General features: G+C 39.8%; 1 protein-coding gene across 23 annotated transcripts in view; it reads left to right on the top strand.

Annotated features, from left to right (window-relative positions):
- Nucleotides 1-21,945, top strand: part of epb41l2 (erythrocyte membrane protein band 4.1 like 2) — a 135,762-nt gene that overhangs the window by 15,585 nt on the left and 98,232 nt on the right. The window contains exon 1 of one of the 23 annotated variants that reach the window (XM_049478874.1): nucleotides 20,986-21,057. The exons of the other annotated variants lie outside the window; for them this stretch is intronic. The gene's annotated coding sequence lies outside the window, so the exon portion shown is untranslated. Of the gene's footprint in view, nucleotides 1-20,985; nucleotides 21,058-21,945 lie in introns of those variants that run through there. 23 annotated transcript variants of the gene reach the window in all.

The following is a 21,945-nucleotide window of genomic DNA, read 5'->3' as shown; positions in this document are numbered from 1 at the left end:
CTTGGTAAGCATGATATGATGTGCTCAGAGGTTCAGAGCTCTCTCAGGCTCTCTCTCTCTTGCCATCTCCTATGCTGTGGATCTGGGATTGGAGATTTTCTGTCTTTGAGTATTATAGACATAGGAAACACAACCAAAACTGGTTTAAAATGTATACACATTCAATCACTTGAACCACTTCAGTACTTGAGCCACTTTTTCTAACGTCTCTGGTTGTTTTTAGGTTGTTTTGAATGGCCTGCTGCTTCTTGAGGTATGTGGTATTGCACGTTAAGGTTTTAGCATCACTTGCTGGGCCGGCGTTGATTTAGAATAGTAGTGAGGTGGAACTGTGTTTTCTGAATGATTGAGAGTTAAAGGAAGTGAGGGAAAGAAGGTAGAGAAAAACAAAGAGTAAAGGAGAAAAAAGGAAGATGAAAGGGATAGAAGTAAAGCATGAAGGAGAGTAACTGGGCTAGACTGTAATTATTGGTCAGTGAAGTGGGGAAAAGAGAGGAAACTGCATGGCTTTGTGGGAATGCTGGTCTTGTGGACACATTGAGTTTCCTGTGTCTCATCCCCACTAAGGTTGCAGTGCTGAAGAGTGTGTGGGAAAATAAACACAGTAGCAGTAAGGTAGGTGTGTGTGGAGTGTGTGCACTCAGTTACTGATCTTTGTTGAGTCCCTGAGGGTGGTTGTTGGGGTGGTTGTGCTCCTGTGTAGTGATTAAAGCTCAGGCAGGTCAGCTCTCTGTTACCCTGGTGGTTTCTTGCTCTCTCTTTGTCTTCACTCTTTCAATCTCTCATCATCTCTCTCTCCATCACTCCATCTGTGTTTGTGCTTTTTTTCTAAATGCAGTTTGAGCTGATACACTTCTTTTAACAGTAGAATGATTAGGTGGAGCTGAATCCTACTCTAAGTAGTGGATACACACCCATTAGCTAGAACACGGAAAATCACAAAAAAAGGTGTAGTGAATAATATTGATTAGCTGGTTACAGTGACCTCTGTAAAGGGCTAGGATGTACATACATATCTCTACAATGTCCTTCACACGTGACTCGAGAAACACTGCTGAAGCAAATGTATTATTTGAAAACCACTGCTGAAGTCTGCTTATGTTTAGAATGGCAGTTGTGACTACTCCTGAAATATTCATGGTTAGAGATTGCTTTTGCTATGTCTCTACATTAGTAACATAGCTAAGGTAAATTTATATTTGGACAGCACTGCTGAGGTCAGTTTTGATTAAAATAGCAGTTCTGAGGTAAATGTGTGATTAGTAAAGCTGTGAGTGTGTGTGTGTGTTAGTGGGAGTGTGTATATATATATATATATATATTAGGGGTGTCACGATTCTCTAAATCCTCGATTCGATTTCATTTTCGATTTGAGGGTCACGATTCGATTCGATTCTCGATTTTCTTGTTTTTTTTTCTTGTTATTATTTTATGCCTCATAAAATTTAAATAATATATTTATTATTATTATTATTATTATAAATATTATAAATATTATTATTATTATTATTTATTAAGATATATATGGTAATGCCATCTAGTGACTTTTTTTGGTAGCAACAGTGTGCACTATTAAAACAAGCAGTTTATCAGAGCTGTGTGTGGATGGCTGGTGAAACTGCTCATTACATGAAGCTGCAGTTCTTCATCCAACCACTAGTCGGAGCTGCAGCAGCACAAGCCCCGCTCTCTTCACTCAGTCACTACTTCAGTACAGCCCAGCCACGGGCTACAGAGCTCAGCCAGTCCGTTTTTACTGTTTCTGTAAACAAATAAAGGTTTTAACCCCACTAACCGGATAATACAGCTCACTACAGTTCATCTTTCAGCCCAAGCAGCTAACAGCAGCAGGTTAGAACAGCCGACACGGAGGCACTGCTCGGATTACATTATAAACAGGTCAGTTAGCGCGCTGCTAACCTCAGGATGTTTATAACTACGGAGTTTAGTGGACACACCACGGCCGCCAGGTAAGTCTTTTAAAGGCTACTGAAGACTATTAAAGGCTATTAGAGTGTAACCCCTGGCTCCCAGGGGTTACAAGAGGTTATTGAAAGCATTATTGGGGGGCAGAAATCAGTACAGGCTGGTTAGTTAAGTGATGTGGGTATTGTCTTATAAATATTTACACATAACTTATATCTCTCCTGAAAAGCTTTTATTTTAGTCAGAAACACGCTTGTGTTTACTTTATCTGAGAGAAAGATGTTTTTTTAATTCAATGGAAAGCAACAGGTGTAGTCAATTATAAGTTTAAGATTTTTAATCCACCTCACTGTGATCTATAGTCAGTGTTCTCAAGTCACACTGACACACGCATTTCAGCGAGTTCACACGCTCTCACCTGCGCGCACCCACCCCTCCGTTAGATACAGATACAAAACCTGCGCGCCCAACCCCCGCCCCCCCTCCCCCGTTGGACAGATAAAAACAGTGATCACACTCCCGCCGACTGCGCTCATGCAGTGGCTATCTCTATTTAAATGAATAGGATGCGCTGTGTTGGTGCCGCGCCATTTGCGTAGCGCGCTGCGCTATTTGCGTAGCGCGCGCGGGAGGGATCGTCGATCCTCTTTTTGACTTCGATACTCGAGATCGTGACCTCATTTCGATTCGATTTCGATAAAATATCGAGATCGTGACACCCCTAATATATATATATATATATATACAATTCCACTCATGTGTGACATGAGTAACACTGCTGAAGCAAATTTATTATTTAAAAAAACACTGCTGAGGTCTACTTATGTTTAAAATAGCAGTTTTGAGGTAAATATGTGATAAGAAAAGCAGTTTTGAGGTAAGTTCATAACTTAAATTGCACTGCTGAGGTAAATGCATGACTAGAGTAGTACTATTGAAATATTCCAGATTTATAGATTGCTATTGCTATGTCTCTACGATTTCACTCCAATGTGACTCGAGTAACACAGCTGAGGAAAAGGTATTATTTGAAAATGACTGCTAAGGCCAATTTGAGATTAAAATAGCTGTTCTGAGGTAAATTTCTGAATGGAAAAGCAGTTCTGAGGTACATTAATGACTGAAATTACGCTGCTGAGGTAAATATAGTACTAGAGTAGAGATTGTAGAGATTGCTATTGCTATTTAATAATGTCTGTGTAATTTATTCAATGGAGAGCAACTGACAAAATGAACGAAAACCTGTGAAAATCTGTATTCAGTGTTTTCGGTGTATCTCTTTTAAAGAAGCACATTTCATATAGCACATATGTCCTAGCTGATTGACAGCTTCTGGGGTCAATGATCAGTCATGTTCATTTTTTTTTTCATTTCCTCTCTGGACTGTCTCTTTAATATCTCTCCCTCCCCCCTGGGGGGAGGTGGGCATTTCTTTTGTGAGCCTCTGACCCTCCCTGTAACACTATTGTGTTTGTCTGTCATGTCGTGTTGAGCTCTTCTATTGGAGCGTCTTTATCCACCCGTCATACAGACTTTAATGAGCTTACACACAACGCTGCCTTCTCATCACTCTTCACTCACTTCCCTCTCTTTCCTCACTCACACACTCTTTTATCCTCAATCTTTTAGGTGCATTTATGGCAGTGATTTGTCACGCTGTGGAACCTCAGTGCGTGTGTGCGTGCGTGTGTTTATATACAATTACACTTATGTGCGAAACGAGTAACACTGCTGAAGCCAATTTATTATTTCGAATCCACTGTTGAGGTCTACTTATGTTTAGAATAGCAGTTCTGAGGTAAATTTGTGATAAGAAAAGCAGTTTTGAGGTAAATTCATGACTAAAATGGCACTGCTGAGGTAAAGGTATGACTGGAATATTACTGCTAAAATATTCACGATTTAGAGAATGCTATTGCTTTGTCTCCACATTTTCATTTACATGTGACACGAGTAACACAGCTGAGGTAAATTTATTATTTGAAAAGCACTGATAAGGTTTGTCTATGATTAGAAAATCTGTTCTGAAGTAAATGTGATGAGAAGAAATGTTCTGAGGTAAATTTGTGATTAGAAAAGCAGTTCTGAGGTAAATTCATGTGACTAAAATAGCACTGCTGAGATAAATGTACGACAAAAATAGTACTGCTATTTCTATAGCATACTTTCTGAATACATAGTATTTAAAAACATAGTTTTTCCCTACTGCATATTGTGCAGGTATTTCTAAACATGGCCAGCTGCATAGATTTGTGGAAAAGTTGTATGTTTTGTATGAAATCGTTTGGAATCACTGAATTGATTCCTAAAGTATTATAATGATATTGAAATAAGTGCTGAGATTTACACCTCCTGTGTTTATCATTGGCAGGGTGTAATAAATAGCTGTGTGTGTGTGTGTGTGTATGTTAGTGTCCGAGTGTGATGTCACGTGTCTGGTCTGTGTGTCTGTAGGCCTCGTAATCCTCTAATCTTATGTTTCTAAGCCAAATGGTGAATGGGCTGCGATTCCTCGCTCTCAAACCCGGATCTGTTGGTGCAGATGGCCGGGTGGGATAACGCGGATTACACGCTGCCAGGGGCTTTATTTTTCACGCTCCCAAAATATTTTTGTAACAGCCAGGCACGTTACTGTACTTGTGTAATGGCTGCATTTTGTTGTTCGCGTAAGAAAACCTTGTGTGTCTGAAAGGATAACTTCTGACATATAGAAGAAAAAAATTAAACTGATCACATATTAGAAGAATATACGTCAGCTTCTAGGAGGATGTATGAGGAGATAATCTACCTATCAGCATTAAAACACAAATATAATTTAATACAGTATAATACAAATATTGGAAATTTATTCACAATACTGAGCAGTTGTTTGCTCTTTAAAATTGAAGTTTGCTTAAAAATGGTTTAGTTGTTTTACTTGACTTAAATTAAGGGTCTAAATACAAGTCATCATGGTTAAACCGGAGATGTTCACAAGTCGTACACTAAATAAGTCCAAGTCAAGTGTTAGGCTAAGTCAAAATAGTAGTTTACAATATAGCTTCTAATTAGAGCTGGGCGATATGGCCCAAAAAAAAAAATCTTCGATTTGTTTTTTTAATCAGATTTTCGATTTAAACCAAAAATCAAATTAAAAATGATAAAGAAATGGTTACGGTAAAAACTAGTTCTTATTTATTTAGTTTTCACTTAAATGTCCCCTTTGTGGTTAATGGGCAACCAGAAACAAGCAAAGGTACAAGTTTAGGTACTGACACAATACACCCTCAAACCTATAAATACAAAAAAATTAATAAATAAACCCACCCTCAAAACACCCCCAAAAAACAAATAGGCGCGGGAGGGAGGGAGTGAGAGAGGGGTGGTGGTGTGTGTGGAAGAGAGGGGCGGGGCTAAGCTCAGTCTGAAGAAAATTAAAACTCAGAGAAAATCGATTTTCATAAAAACACATCGTCCTTAACTGTGTATTCGAATTAATAGATAAATTCGACTAATCGCCCAGCTCTACTTCTAATATAGGCCTGTCACGATGGCATTTTTTTTTGTGGACGATATACCATCCCAGAAAGTATTGCGATAAACGTTTGAAGATAATTTAAACATCACTGATTAATGATACTAATACAGCATAACAAAGCAATTATACCCTTTTTAACACAACAAAAAATGAAATAATCATAGTTTGGAAATTGTATACTAATTTCTTTAACTGCTGCAGCCCACGCTGTGTGTATAGAGTTACAGTTATTGAAGCCTCGGTCATTGCATGACTAGCTAAAATACTGTTTACTGTCATATATGTGAACAAACATTCAAATAAACACAAAAGACGATATCACAATGATCAAATATTATTGAGGCAGTGTCCATTTATTGTACGGTAAGTTGATAATGTAGTTATTGTGACAGGCTTAATTATATACATAACAATAATGTGCACTTCATTTTTATTTATTTATTTATGTATTTTTAGTTACATATTATAAATTTTTTTTTTCTTCTCATGTAAAGTTGCTATTTGAAGATATGAGTTTACTGTGCGACCACAACATCATGTCTGGGTTTGTTTTTAGATACTTTCTGAAGTGTGATGTTCAATTCGGTGTTTTAATTTTGTTTCTGGCTTTCTTGCATATCAAAGTATTTTAAACTCTCTAAAATTGACTCTCTAAAAAAGGTGTTGCTCCTGCTCACCAATTTCACACTTGCAATATTTGGATGTTATGATGCATTACAAGAATAAAAGGTATGTCCCAACTGAACTGAATATAGCAGTGTCTCTCAAACTGGTGGATGTAATGTGGTGCTTGGAGGCCCTGGCTTTCATAGACATTTTCAGTCTCTTTCCAGCTTCTGCCAGAGTGTCTGTATGTTAGTTTGTAAAGAATGAACCAGTAGTCCTTGTAGAACTGTTGGAACTAAAGGTCGGAAAGCAGGTCGCAGTTCTCGCGAGCGTTGGTCACGGCCGCCTCGGAAAACTTGCAGAGTCTAATTTGAGGTCAGAGGAGCCCGGCACAGACACGAGAGCACCTCTATTCCTCCTATTACAACTCAATGCAGCTCTGCAGTGAGTTTCAAGCTGTAATTTTACTTCTGTAAAAGGATAAGAAAAAAAAATCTAAGAAAATCCTACCTAGTACTGCTTTAACATTGTGAAAGGGGACCTCCAACTAAAAACAGTTTAAAATAAAGATTACACACACACACACACAATTTCACTTACTGTGCCTGAATGATGGAAGAGAGATTCTTTCATTGGTTGTGTGTTCTTTTTGATCAGCCCCTGTCAATTTGGAGGATTTCAATTGGTCCATTCATCAAGAAATGTTGACAGTGTTTAAATTACGTAGTAAACTAAAAAGCGACAAAAATGGAGATACTTGTTTTTCAGTGAACAGAGATGATTTGCATGTGTGACTTAAGTGCAACTCAAATATTTGACCTGCAGGAGCTCATGCACTAACAAAAAAACACAGGAAGATCTCCTCACTCTTAATGAATGGACTGTTTCTGCAGTGCTTTAGTTGCACAGCAGGCAGTTCAGTGTTTGGAGTGAGTTTATTCCATGATTACAGAGAGAAGCAGAGTGAAATCTACACTGCTTGTGGGCGGGGCTTCCTCGCTAAAGCTCTGGATGCAGCTAGTGAAGCACAGCGACTGTGTTTTGCTTTTGTTTCTCTAGTGTCTGTAGTTTCAGTTTTCAGAGGAATAGTTTACACAGTTAAGAGATGATTGAGATGGTGATGCTGAGGACATCCTGTTTAATAGTACTTCTAACCGGTATTTTACCAGGATGCCTGCATTGAGATTTACAGTTAAAGAGCTGCACATGTGAGTTAGAAGTGGGGAAAATGTATCTATCATGACACATCGATATGTGGATATGTCAAATATGGATACAGCACGTTTTGCACTATAAGGCGCACCGTATTATAAGGCGCAATATTGATGAACGTCTATTTTCTGGTCTTTTTTTTATACAAAAGGCACACTGGATTATAAAATGCATTTAAAAAAGACATTATAAGGAACTTGTAATTCAGCAGGTCTCGGTGCTGGGTGGTGGTGGGGGATAGCTAACTAAATTAAGTAAAGCTAAGCAGTTAAGTAAACAAAACTGATTTTTTTTTTTTTTTAAGTCAAACGAGTACTGGATGTTAATCTACACAGATTTCTCTCCTGAAAACTGTTTGTTTGGGTGAGTAAAGCTCTTCCGTTTATTTACAGTAAGATTAGATTCCCGAATTTCTCCAGCACTATGGCTGGAGCATTAGCATTAGCAGCTAACCAATAGCGATACTCCGAGGAACCCTGAGTGTTCTGGTAAGCCAGGGTGATATTTGCTAGCATTTTGTCCAACATAGCTTGTTTTAACACAGTAAACATGCAGGCTACAGTCCGATCATATTCACTCCTGAATGGTGAAAGAGCTAGCGCTTAGCGGGTAGTGGGTAATGCTAATGCTGCTCCAGCAGTGTTCTTCAGTCTGATAATACTCACGTCTGAAAGAGGAAATAGCGGTTAGCGGCTAATGCTACTTCAGCCCCGGTGCTAGAGAATTAAACAGAAACTCCTGTATATATTGTGCTTTGAATGGTGCTGAACAAATCCTGAACCTTAGCAAACCGAAGAACGCTAGGGAGCATTTCTTTGGTTTGGTGTGTCCAAGCTTTTAACAAAGCCAGCGCATATTACCTGTTAGCATTAGCCTCAAACCTTCCCCATAAAGCTTTAGACTAGGCCTGTCATGATAAGATTTTTTTTTGTGGAGGATATTGTCCCACAAATTATTGTGATAATATTTTTTGTAATTTTAAGACTATTCAATGCCACTGACATAATGATAACAGAATAGCATAAAAAAGCAATGATACACTTTTAAAGACAACAAAATTTGAATTAATAATTTATTATAATTTTTTTGGGAATTATCTACTTACTACTTCACCTACTTTAGTCCACATTGTGTGTATGGAGTCACAGTTATTGAAGCATGACTGGCTAAAATACTGTTCACTGTTATATACGCGAACAAACATACAAATAAACACAATAGACAATATCAAGATTATAAAAAATTATTGAGACAATAAACATAACTTGGCTGATTGACTGACTACTTTTAAGGTGTGAAATAGGTTAAGAAATCAGAGTTACAGCATTTATTAAAGCAAATAATCCCTTTAAATCTGGTCTCAGTTGAGCTCCAGCATCTGCATACACATGTTGGGTTGAAGTCAGCAAGATAGAGGGGTCTGGGACAGACCCAGAAACGCCCTTCGTCAGTCCAGCTGTGTTCCTCTCCTGGGGCGGGGGTCCAGATGAGAATGAGGGCTGTGCTGGGTGGGGGGATATGCTCAGGATGTGATGTCATTTCTCAGAACATCAGTCAGTCAAACCCCTGGTTAAATCTCCAACTACACTGATAATTAACAGCTGGACACCACGGGTGGAAACCTCTTACCTAAAAATGATTCAATTACGATGATTCTTACGAAACGATTCACTGAATCATAAAATCTCTGATTGGATCAGATTTGATTGTTATTTTAAGATAGGATAGTTTGAACCCTGTGAACCCTCAGGCATTTTATTACATCCTGTATTCGGTGACTGTCACGTCAGGAAACGTCTGCTAGAAGTGTTTTGTAAAGATTTTGTGGTTGGGGTTGTAGTTGTTTTTGTGGTTTTGTTGTGGTTGTGGCTTTGTGACTTGAGGTTTTGATTTTTCTCAAGAAAAATTACACTGATTGGTCAGAGCTGCCTGGGATGGGGGCAAGATATTGAACACAGGATGGTCCTGTGTTCCAGAATAGCATGACTATTTGTGTAAAGCTGCTTTAATGCTAAAAGCGCAACAGCACGTTTTCCATGTTCAAACAATTTGTTTTCAAAGGGACGGAGCCACAAACAAGATACAGCAGCTGTGTCTGTAGACGCTGTGTCTGTAGATGTATATCGTTTAAGCATCGTCATCATGATGTGGGCGTGCGCAATAGTCACATCGAAGGGCTATAGATGTCACTTAAAGCAATTAAATCAAACATGTCATGTTGCAATGTTTTGATTCTTGACAAAAGAAGTAGATACACAGCGCAGTCTCTGTGTCCGTGTGAGTGACAGACTGCTGCTGCTTGAAAAGCATGAGGAGGGGGCAGGAGTGAACACAAGGTAACTGCATGGCCTCCATCCACATGGTTGGGCATGTGCTTGTGAAAGCACATGTCAAAAGCTGTGCACCTCAGTCCAGCACAGTTTTGCAGCGCAGATATTTCCATTTACAGCTGAATTCATGCTTTTAATCCTAGAAAAATGCTCTTATTTACCTTTTAAAAAGCCATTTAAATGCCTGATTAAAGGGCCGATTACTGCTGTTTTTCTGTTTTCATCGGGTTTTGATGCTCGGAGCAGATTCAGCTCTTGATCGGCTCAGACACGGGACAGCACGGGTGGGGACGGGGCTGGTGACGTCACGGGCCCTGCGTTGTTTAATCTCGCGATATATATATCGTTAACAAAAAAGAACAGTTGCAAGTTGATCATGGTGGTTATTTAGCATTGTCCGCATGTCTGTTGGTCAGGGTTTACTCTGTACCCTCTTTCTATTTTGGGGGGATTTAATAGGAAATGGGATGCGTTTCCTATCTTAAAGCTAAAGTGTGTGTGTGTGTGTGTGTGTGTGTGGGCAGGTGTGTGAGCACTGAACCCTACAAGATTGTGAGCTCAGCCTCGGCTGCTGCAGTTCAGCCACACACAACACTGCTGACGTCGAATGTTTAAGGGTTTGTTGCTATGACGCAGAGAGGGTATCCATGGTGACTGAAGGAGGATCAGGGAGGTGTGTGAGTGTGTGTGTGTTCGTTCAGAATTGATAGAGTCCCATAATGCATAAGCAGCAGCATTTGCCTCACAGTTCCTGTCTTTCTGTTTGTATCAGATGAGGATGATGAGGTGGTGATAGAACTGGCCTATGTGAGATTTTTATAGCTCATTATTACATCGTAATTTATCATTATCACCTTTACTGAAGGTGTCCTAGATATCACACACACGTTAACACCTGCATGCTTCATTACAGAGAGTGAGGTGCAGTTAGACATGCTTAATTGTACGATGCATTGTGTGCGAAGTAGTGCGTAAACGTCATTTGTACGGTCACCACGCACTGACGTAGCCCAGTATTCAGCTCAGTAAATAGGGCTGGATGTTGCGCTTTAAATGAGATCTCAGCTTTGTTTCCACTGTTTTGAAACAAGTTAACATACCGACTGATTCGCGTTGATGGTTCTCCTCGCTCATTTGGCTTTAAGCCAAAATACTTCCACACCGTAAGTCCATTCGGACTTCTAAAAAACCTTCTAAACGCTCTCTAAAGCGGTTTAGTTAAGAGAAAAATCTCAAATACGTTCGCAAGCGTGCGTGTGTGTGTGTGAGAGTAAGTGTTCAGTGGGATGCTCCCACTTTCAGTTAAGACTCTTTAGGAAAATTTTATACACTTTTTTCTGTTCTTTAAAGCTCATAAATGTTAGTAACAGATGCACAGCGTAATTATTAAATGGCCTCTGTTGCCCACCAAAAATTTGTTTTTCATTTTTGATACAATGTTAATCTGGCGATTAATCTGTCAGTTGTTTTTTTGCATTGTTTCAAGAGGTCATGATTAATGGGCAACTATATATGCTCCAATTTCTTTTTATTTTACGTACTTTCATTGGAGCTTAGGAAGATTTTCTTATGTAATATTGCTAATTTGAAGAACAGTGAAATACAAGAAATGGTCAGAATAAATTGACCCTTTAACACCTTCACTGCCATGAGTGGGTGAGGGAGAATGAGATGAAGAGGGAGAGTGAGAAAGATGTATGTAGAGATGGAGATAGAGGGAGAAAGTTGGGGGGTGAATGAAGGAGGGAAGGCGGTAGGGGTGGGAATCGTTTACTATCTCACGATTCGATTCGATTCCGATTTTGGGGGCCACGATTCGATTCAAAATCGATTTTTGATTCAAAACGATTTGAATTATAAAAATTTCTGCTTCTGGCTTATGAATCTTATTGAAAAAAAACCCTCCATAATATACACTGGTCCTGGAGCAGGTAATGTGTTACAAAAACAATAAAATGTGCAGGAATGTGGGTCCTCAGTGACAGAGAAATCACTGGGATATCACAATGACGTTAATGAACAATAAATAAATAATTAATAACACTGCTTTATTACCAGGCTACTAGCGGTGGTGTGTAGGTGACGCTGCTGGGCTGATGTGATGATAGCAGTGGAGCGCTAAAGTTCAGGAGCAGCTGCTGATTAACTAGTTAATTTAAGGTCGTTGTATTTCTTCAGAAAGGGGGCAGGAGGTGGAGAAATTAATTCATATGGTCCATTCCTTAATTCCTCTGTGATGAGGAGCTGAAATTAGCTCTGATTAGCTTATTGTATTTTTCCGTTCCGCCTTAAATGCTGCAGCCCGCTGCCACCTGTAGCGTTATTTAAGGTGGAACTGGAAAGTTAGCTAGTTAGCTAGCTAACAGTTACTGAAACTAACTACTAGCGATCTTTTTTATGCTTGTTATGAAGCATTCTGCCATAAAACATTGAAACTACACGTTAATCTAATGTAATATAGTGCTTGTTCTGCCATCTTACCGGTGATTCTCAAACACCTACGCTCTGTGTGTGTCTGGAAGATCTCCGTTTGAAAGGACAAGCGCTATCCCCAGGGTTGCCAGGTCCAACAAAAATACCCAGCCCAAAATCAGTCTAAAACCCGCCCCTCAGAATCGATTTTGGGACATTTTAAATCGATTCTGAATCGTAGTAAATGAGAATCAAGATTCTTATGTGAATCGATTTTTTGGCACACCTCTAGAAGGCGGAGAAGAAAAGGCGGTTTGTGGAGCATGGCTGAGCTTGATGGAGAAAGGAAGAGATTAGGGAGTTTGAAACAGAGAGAATAGAGGGAATAACAGATTTGTTGGATTTATTGTCGGGGTCAAGTGATTTGGCCTCACTCTAAAGGCCTTTGCTTCGGTTTGATCCTCCTCACACGAATGCACACACACACACACACTCAGTGTAATTCTGATGCCAAAGTAAATCTATACGTGAATAAGCTGCTACCAGTGTTTCTATCCCAACCCACATCTCAGACAGTCTGTATGGCTATAAAGTGATATTTTCTCTAAACCAGCCTTAGCTATTTTTCTAATTACACTGAACATTTTAAGATGTTGCCGCTGGTGTGTTGTGGTTGTAGACCTATTTATTTATTTTCCCAGACAATCAATATATGGAAACAAAGCTCTGAAATCTAAAAAAATAATAGTTTTGTGCTTTCTAGCCCTGTCTCGATAATTACATTATCCACTTATCGTACAGTAGATGGACATGACCTCCGTAATATTTAATAATCCTACTCTTATAATCGTGACATCTGTTGTCTTTATTTGTATGTTTGTATACATAAATACCAGTGAAAAGTATTTAAGATAGTCTTCCTTCAATAACTGTGACTACATACACACAGTATGGTAAAGGTAGGTAAAGAAAAATATATATTTTTCCCAAACTATGATCTTTACAAGGGTATAATTGGGTTTTTGTTTGCTATTTTGTTGTATGTCAGTTATTATATGTCAGTGCAATTTAATTATCTAAAAATTACAATAATAATATTTATTGCAATATTTTTATGTGACAATATATTGTCCACAAAAAAGAACCCCATTTACATGCATCAGCCAATAGCTGTTCAGCTTGCCCACTTTCAGTGAAGTTATAAGGACTGTTTCAGTTCAAGCTGCATTTAGAATGAGTCAACATCTTATATAGTAGCCATTTAGAACAGGGCTCATTTACATATGTATCAGTCTGTAAAGTACAGTAGCAAAAACAGAGGTGCAAAGAAGTGTGAAAATGCTTAAAATAGGAATGATTTGGAGCTGAAACTAGAGAAATATTTTTCTGAATATAAAAATGGGAAGATGACCAAAAGCAGAAATAATTAAACCTGACTGAAGCTTTAAGGCTTATTCTTGCTCAATTTAAAATACAGGTACAGACTGAACCTTCTGTCTGAATTCTGCGTTCATTTCGTCTGTGTTTGTGTATGTTCTCTGAAAGCTTATAAATACAGATGGAACAGAGCAGTAACACTGGAAATGGGTTTACAATCTCTAAATGTAAAATTGTAACTTTTCTAAATTTTATATGAGAAATTGTATGTCTTTTTTGGATTTGTTATTGCAAAAATATTTTTCTCTAAATAAAGTATATTTAAAAAAAGACAACCACTGCATATGAACGTGGCAAATTTATATAGGAAATTTGGTAGAAAATATGCTTAGACTGATGTCTGGTCCTCTAGAATTCAGTGGTCTGTGGCATACACTTCTATGGAAGCTATCTGCTCCTGGTACTGGGTGTGGGGTTGTGTGATTGGTTCATTGTGTAACCTAACTGCTTTGCTTTAACTTGTCGCATTACTTCCGTTTCCATGAGCAGCAACCTAATAAAGCCACACTGTGATAGGGCTATAATAAGGTTACTGCAATTAGCTCAGCTTTGTGGAGTGAGTGCGTGTGTGTGTGCTGTCAGCATGGTGATACAGCAGAGTCTTGTGCTGGCCTACATGGATAAAACACAGAAAAGCGATGCATGTAATTGCACAGTCAATCCACGGTTAGGCTAAAGTTCTTCTGTGTGTGAAAGTAAACCATCACTACTGAACCCCAACCCCTCCCTCAAACAAGGCCAGAAACGGTCCTGGACACAGACCTGTTTATTTGGGACAAATGTGAGAATGCCCTACTCCGCTTCCTCTCTCTCTCTCTCTCTTTTTTTTTTTGTAATAGATACTTTATTATAACCCTCTACACTGTCATGATCAAACCTGTGACTCTGCTCTGCCCTCTAGTGGATGGACAGTTTAACATTCATGGCAACAAAAAGAATGCGAAGAAGTATGTGGGCATGTGTTCCTTTCTTTACAAAAAGGAGTATATATGAGTATAAATGAGATGTAAAGTCTGATTCCAGCACTAGTCTGATAGCACCGTGCTCTAGTATGGTTCCAGATTTTTCCCAGCACTCCAGAAGCGTCACGAAAGTAGGCCAAACTTTTTTTTTTTCTTTTTTTAAACAATGCGGCATGAATAATGCATGTCTGAAGCGTGCCAGTACATCCACAGGCCTTCACGCTTCGCCTCCATCCTTTTAATGAGACCCATTAGTTCAGCTCCACTGAGCATTATCAACAGCTTAAACAACCTGTACAGTCCACTGTGTGTGTGTGTGTGTGTGTGTGTGAGTGTGTGTGTATTTTAGTTCTGACCCCTTCCCTTTTGTTACTAAAGGGGTGGTGATGCTCAAGCTGCAGGCGTAACCCTAGGAACAGCATCACCATGGTAACCGTATGCCCCGGCAACCAGCTGAGGAGGCACGTGAGGCTTTGGAATCGAACACAAAAGACAGGAAATGTTCATGGACTTCACTTGGATACTGATATTAGTGCTTAATTTTGTGTGCAATTCAGGGTCATTTACTCAATAAAATGCATGCTGAGAGGAGGCAGGAACTAGTATCGTGTCCCGTGACTTTTGCCTCGTCCAATTGAAGCTAAAGAACTCTGAACTGAACTTTGGGATTTGCATGTGGAGCCTCTTGCATCGAATGTGAATTGTACCAAAGTTTCCTCTTGACAGCGAAACACATCCCGTCCCAAAAATTTGGCACCAATTATTCAGTCCTTTTACTTCATTTTGGTTGCCAAATATATCCGTGCATTACTAATAAAGAGTAAATATAATCTGCCTCTAATGAATAAGATCAAGGAAAATGAGAACAAGATATTGCGATACCCTACGATATGACTAATTCATATGCGCACATCACAATGCCAATGCTAAAAACGATATATTGTGCAGCCCTAGCCCATGTGTTCCCAATGCATAGTTGCATACACTATTCTGTAGTTTACTAGCTTGATGTGTACCTCCCCTAAAAAGTAACTACACATAGCGGCGATGCAGGCATCAGCAGCTGTGATTGGTCCAATGAACCCTGTGTTTTTATGCTCACATCAATGTAGGCAGTCTGAGACACTTGGTCTGAGGGAATGGGGGCAAGTATAAGCGAGTCTGGCTTTACCTCTTCAAATTGGACAACATTGCACAGAATTGTGGCTTTGTTTCTATAGAAAAGAAGGGAATGGAACCACAATGTTATTACAACTTTCTGTTCAATATTTTAGTTAATCCTTGGTCATCAGAGTTTAGTTGTAATACTGTGTTTTAAAGCCTGAAAGCAACTGTTTTTTATCTTGTTAGCCTGAGAGTGCAGCCAAACCCAATTTACCTATCAACCATAACAAGAAATCATCTCTAACACCTGTAAAGGCCCCCTTGGCTGAAAGAATACTATGAAGGTATCTCTAAAGATCTCTGTAGTATCTGCCACTGAGATGTTAGCTTTTGATCCTACAAGCCCGGCTTTTCTCTCAGTGTAAATTTATAATGTAATTTTATATTAGTAGTAAAAATAGCAGTCTTTTTTTTACTCTTCTTGGCGTTTGACTGGCTCACTGTCCCCAGACCCAGATTGATTGGGGCCTGCTGCCGACAGAGCTCAGAAACAAGCAAGTTCCCATCGTCCTGCAGAAATGGGGTCGGCTTGTGGTCCGACCCCTCTGGACCCGAGCTTTGTGCCGTCCGAACTGGAGGTCAGCTCTGCTTTGCTCTGAGTAGAGTTTGAGGCCCAGTCCAAGCCTGAGCAATTAACTCCTTTTGTCTCGGTCGCTTTTCACATTCGCAACTCAGAGCAGCCCTGGATTTCACGGAAGTTCTCTCTCTCTCTCTCTCTCTCTCTCTCTCTCTCTCTCTCATCTCATCTCTGCGTTCTCTGACTGCTGTCTTTGTTCTCTGTGATTGGGTGGTCCCTGTGTGCTTCTCAGTTGCTTATAAAATGATGTTGCTTTTATGATGATGATTTTAACAACCTGTAAAAAAGATGTCTGGAGGTGGTTTTAGATATATTTTGAAGTTAGCCACTTGTGATCTAATATTCAGCAAAATAAGGAAATATGTGTTTGATAAATCAATTCTTTGTTGTAAAAATGCTTCTTGCCAGTAAATCAGTAAATCGTATACAGTTGCAAAGCCTGTTAATTTTACTTTTAAATACATCTGCATTCATATGGAATATGCATTTGTGGGATGAGCAGCAGAGCTGACCAAGTGGGTTGTGCCCATGGAAAAAAAAAGCCAAATTCTCTCTTTTAATGCCAAACAGCTTATTCTGACTCGTTTGATGCTTGAAGATCGTCTTGGGATGCCCACTGTTCTGCCTGTCTCCAACATCCCCTGTTATATGGAACTTGGGCTTTAATTTGGAGATACTGGTACCAGAGCTCACTCCAAATAATGCTGCAACTTTACCAGCTTTAAGTTGCCGTTGCCACTGGATGTTTGTATAATCACATATACTACACTGATTATGCTATGCCCTGAATTTTGCAGTGTTTTTGTTGATTTATGTGTTATGTTGTTATGTATGTATGTTTTTTTTAGCTTTTAGCTTTTAGCTACTAAAAACTAGTCTTTTAGACCCTTTCACACCAGCTTGCTAGTTATATGTACAGACACTGAACAATTTGAAGGATTTAGGTATATGTAGTGAGTACTAGAGGGGTAACAGTACAGAAAGTTCACAGGTCAGTTCACACCTCGGTATAAACCCCACAGTATGAGCGCCTAACCCTGCGTTCACACTGGAAAGCAACAGGTGACCATTAATTTCCTAAGGCAGCACTGGGTTAGGGATAGCTGTGTGTGGACAGTTTAAATGATCTGCGTTTCTGCGCTCTCTACTTGTGGGTTCCAACTTTCAGTCAGAGCTAAACTTCTCTACCTAGGCTAAGTCAGTAGCGAGTTGCTAATAGCAACAGTGCTGCAGCTGCACTTTCTGGGTTACGTTTATTGGTTCCACACAGAGACTGTAAAAAAAGATGGACGTCGTGTCTCCGTTCCCATTCATTCAGTGAAAATGAAGCCAAAATCTTTTGAATAGAGCTAAATAATGTTTTAAAAAGCGAATTCTGTGGGGATATAAAAATTTGACAGTATAGGCAGAGGTTACACTAGCTGTTGCATTTAAATAATGGAGGTAGAATTACAGTATATTGGAAAAAAACGAGATTGAAAGTTGTCTGTTTTGCCATTGAAACCTATGGGGATGGGTGGGGTTGCACAGCTTTCTGAAACCGAACAGCAGGGGGCGCCCGACCTGTGGTGACTTCACTTTTGAGAGACGATGCTCTGTCCAGCTATACACAGTCTATGGTTCCACAAGTATATTATATAGACTGCCTGTGTGCCGTGTATTCTGCATGCGTTTGCGCAAACCAAACCTTCGCAAGGAATACATATACCACTACACCCCTAGTAAGTAAAGATGCTAAAAGAACAAATTCACGTTTTTGGGTAGCATTTGTTTTTGTTTTTTAGATTTTTTAATTCTGTGTTTTTTTTCTGTGCTAATTCCTTGTTTCTATCTGAATTCTGCTTTCATTTCTTGATTTTTTTATGCTTTTTGCATTGCGGTTATTATAGGGCCCTAATTGTCCATGTGAACACTTTGTTTTTAGGTGTATTGCTTTGCTGAGGTGTGTCCTGATTTGAACCTGTTTGCTTCTTGTTGTAACATTTTATACAAAAAAAGTCACTGAAACAACATTGATTCAATACGACTGTAGCAACTTCTGCCTAATGCCGCAAGTGTGTGTGTGTTTAAAACATGTGACTCCATTAGCTCCATCAGTCTCCTGGATGAGATGGGTCTGCTCGTGTTGTTGAGCTGACAGTAATTGGAAGCAGTGCTTCAGGTTTTAGTCTAACCTGATTTAGAACCATTACAGATGGTCAACATCTGTCCGGATTAGTGAAAGTTCTAACCACAGCATTTAAGCTTTCGGTAAACAGTCAGGAGAGCTTAGTTTAGCACTGCGGGTTTGAGTTAATGTTTAGTTTAGGGGATTACATTGCTAATGTTGCGTATTGTCTGGAGGCAGACGAGCCTCCACCCTATCTCAGAAGACTACAATTAGCACTTCAATACACCATAAAGCTCCAATGATCCAAACGTTCAAACCCAGCACATCCCTCTGTCTCATCCCATCTCTTAAACCTGTATGAAAGAAAACCAAACGTGGTGAAACCATTAGGACTTCAGATCCAGACGGCCCTGGAAAAGTTGGTCATTGACATGTCCAGTTTAAGGAAAGCGCATGATCCTATAGACCCTTGGGAACAGAAAAAAAAACAAAAAAAAAACTGTCACATTAAAACTAACCGAAAACCAGAAACTGCACACCCACTCATGACTATCAAGTTCAGTTCTTTGACATTCAAAACATGTACCCTATCCACAAAACAATTTACACTCATGGATCAAAAACAGAAACAGCACCACAAATTTGCACCACAGCATTCGCCTGCCAGGCCATAGTATCATCTTCACAGCTGAAGCATACGCACTGCTGCTGACAATGGAATACATCAAAAACAGCGCCCACTAGTGGTGTGTAAACACAACTGAAAGTGCTGTTCAGTGTTTGTTAACTCTGCTGTGTTGTTGTGCTAATAGCTACTCACTTCATAGGATGAGTGATGTACTCTCAGTAGAGTTGTCCGGTTAGTGGTGCCAACTAGACATGGCAAGGTGAACTTGGTGCATCGGAATCATTCCATGATGCTTTCTATTTCACACCGAATCCTGCACATATATTCCTGCGTACAAAACCAAACTAACACCAGCTATTACTGTTTTGTTGGAGCAGCATTAGCATTACCTACCTAAGCGCTAGTTAGCTCTTTCGCCAGTCAGATGTGAGTAATACCGCACTGGAGCCTTCCCGTTTAGCATGTTAAAACAAGCTACGTGTGACGAACCGCTAGCTAACATCGCTGGCTAACTGGCTTACCTGAACACTCGTCTGACTTTACAGATATGATTTTGTTTGAGCCAAGATCACAAAACCGGGAGTATCTTAACATCAGCTCATCTTTCTGCTTCATATAGCCTTTATTACCTGTTGAAAAATAACAAAAAAAACATTCACTCATAACTAACATTCTGCAAACCAGTTAATATGAAGTATAGAGAAATGTTGCCCTTATAGCTGATGATGACAGGAAGTATTAAGTTGAAGCCAAAACTTACCGGACCAAACATATACAAACAAATAAACACAAGAACCTCTGGTCCAGACTTTCACATTTGAAAATGACCATGAAAAATCATTAATTATTTAAGGAGATTCAACAGTCTGCACTCCTACTGTATTTTTTTTTTGCACTATAAGGTGCACTTAGAGGCCTTTAATTTTCCCAAAAAATCGTCACTGCTCATTGTGATCCGATGCACCTTAATTTTCCAGAAGTAGAGCCACTCCGCTAAAGTGCAGCATTACAAAGGAGTTTCAGTTTAGTTCTCAAGCACATACACTCAAGACTGGAGCAGTATTAGCATTAGCTGCTAACCGTGCTAAGCGCTAGCTCTTTTGCCGTTCAGAGGTGAGTATTATCGGCCTGTACTGTGCTGCTAACCCCGGCTAGCACTGCTAGCGCAGCATTAGCATAACCCTCTAACTTCTAACCAAGCTAAGCGCTAGTTAGTTATTTTGCTGTTCAGAGGAGAGTATATTGAACTGTAGCCTGCTGCTAACCCCAGCTAGCACTGCTGGAGCAGCGTTAGAATCACCCATTAACCACACTAATCGCTGGTAAGCTCTTTTGCTGTTCAGAGCAGAGTATGTCGAACTGTAGCCTGCTGCTAACCCCGGCTAGCACTGCTGGAGCAGAATTAACATTACCCGCTTGCCCATTTACCCTGTTAAAACAAACTTTGTGGGCTTAACCGCTAGCTAATATCGCTCTGGTTTACTGGAACACTTAGGGTTCCTCAGTGTAGCGCTGTCTAATGAAAATCTGGAAATCTAAGCTTACTGTAAATAAACGAAAGCACTTAATTCACCAAAATAAACAGTTTTCAGGAGAGAAATCTGTGTAGATTAACATCCAGCACTTGGTGGACTTTAAAAACAGTGCTTCTTACTATCCAGTGTGCTTTGTGTATGAAAATAAACCAGAAAATATCTGAGATCAGAGTCTGAGATAGCAGAAAGTAAGATTCTTCAGGGAACCTAGCTTTCATTTCTGAGGATGCGCACAACCAATGCACTAAATGGATGCAGGACATGTGTGGTCATGAGCAGTCATGCATACATGAACATGTAGCTAGCAGCCAGTATGAGGGGGAAAAATGTGCCACAAAATTCTAGTATTTAAAAAGGCTCTAAACATTGAATATCTTGTCCTTCAGTAAGAGGGAGGGTGGCTTTTTCTTCAGCAGGTTGTGTGAATGCACTTTAGGGGCGTGTCCTTAGCGTGTGCTCTCTCTCTCTCTCTCCCTCATCCTCCATCATCAATCCTTTTACCTCTATGAGTCAGTGCTTACGAGTGAACGTGACTCTGAGTGTGTATGTGTGTGTGTGTGTGTGTGAGAGAGAGAAAGAGAGGGAGAGAGAGAAACATTGAGCTAGACGGAGGGAGAGTAAGGAAGGTGAAGGCTTATGAGGTAGGAGCTTTACCTTTTTACATTTTAATGAGGGTGTGTGTGGTTATTTTAACACACTATTCAATGCTTTTATGGTTCTATACATATGGTACTAGCCTCATAACAATAGTGGAATCCTTTTAGTGCTGTAAAGAACCAGCCACATCATTTGAAGAACCCTTTAAAATAGAGAAAAACATGTGGAATCTGGTATTCATGTCTTCATTACAGGACCTCCTGAAGAAGCTTTCTGTTAGTGTAATGTAATGTATGTTACAGGTACTGTGTGTGTGTGTGTGTTGTGCTGCAGTGTGTGTGGTCTGCTGCAGCACAGCTACAGGCTAGCAGGTCCTAATAGAGCACATGGACACATGGAGTGAACTGCAGTGATTGACCTGCCCAAGATCTCCCTGTCTTTATGTTCTTTCATAGCTGCTGTTGTGAGATCGGTAGTGCAGAATAGGGCTGCATGATATATCGTTTAAGCATCGTCATCACGATGTGAGCATGTGCAGTAGTCACATATCAGGACGTGTGATGTCACTTTGTGGCAATTAAATCAAACAGATCATGTTGCACTGTTTTAATTCTTGACACACAGCGCTGTCTCTGTGTCTGTGTGAGTGACAGGCTGCTGCTGTCTGAGAAGCGAGGTAACCGCATGGCCTCCATCCACATGGTTAGGCACTTGCTTTTAAATGCACATGTGGAAAGCTGTGCACCTCAGTCCAGCACAGTTTTGCAGCATACATATTTCCAGTTACAGTAGAAAAACACACTTATTTACATTTTAAAAAGCCATTTAAATGCCTGATTAAAGGGCTGATTACTGTTGTTTTGCCGTTTTGCTCGGGTTTTGAGTGCTCTGTGCTGACTCAGCTCTTGATCGCTCCGGACGCGAGACAGTGC

Source organism: Astyanax mexicanus, chromosome 1, assembly GCF_023375975.1.
Source record: "Astyanax mexicanus isolate ESR-SI-001 chromosome 1, AstMex3_surface, whole genome shotgun sequence".
Taxonomy (NCBI): domain Eukaryota; kingdom Metazoa; phylum Chordata; class Actinopteri; order Characiformes; family Acestrorhamphidae; genus Astyanax; species Astyanax mexicanus.
The sequence above is the reverse complement of the archived record's forward strand: the minus strand, read 5'-3'. Positions and strand labels throughout refer to the sequence as shown.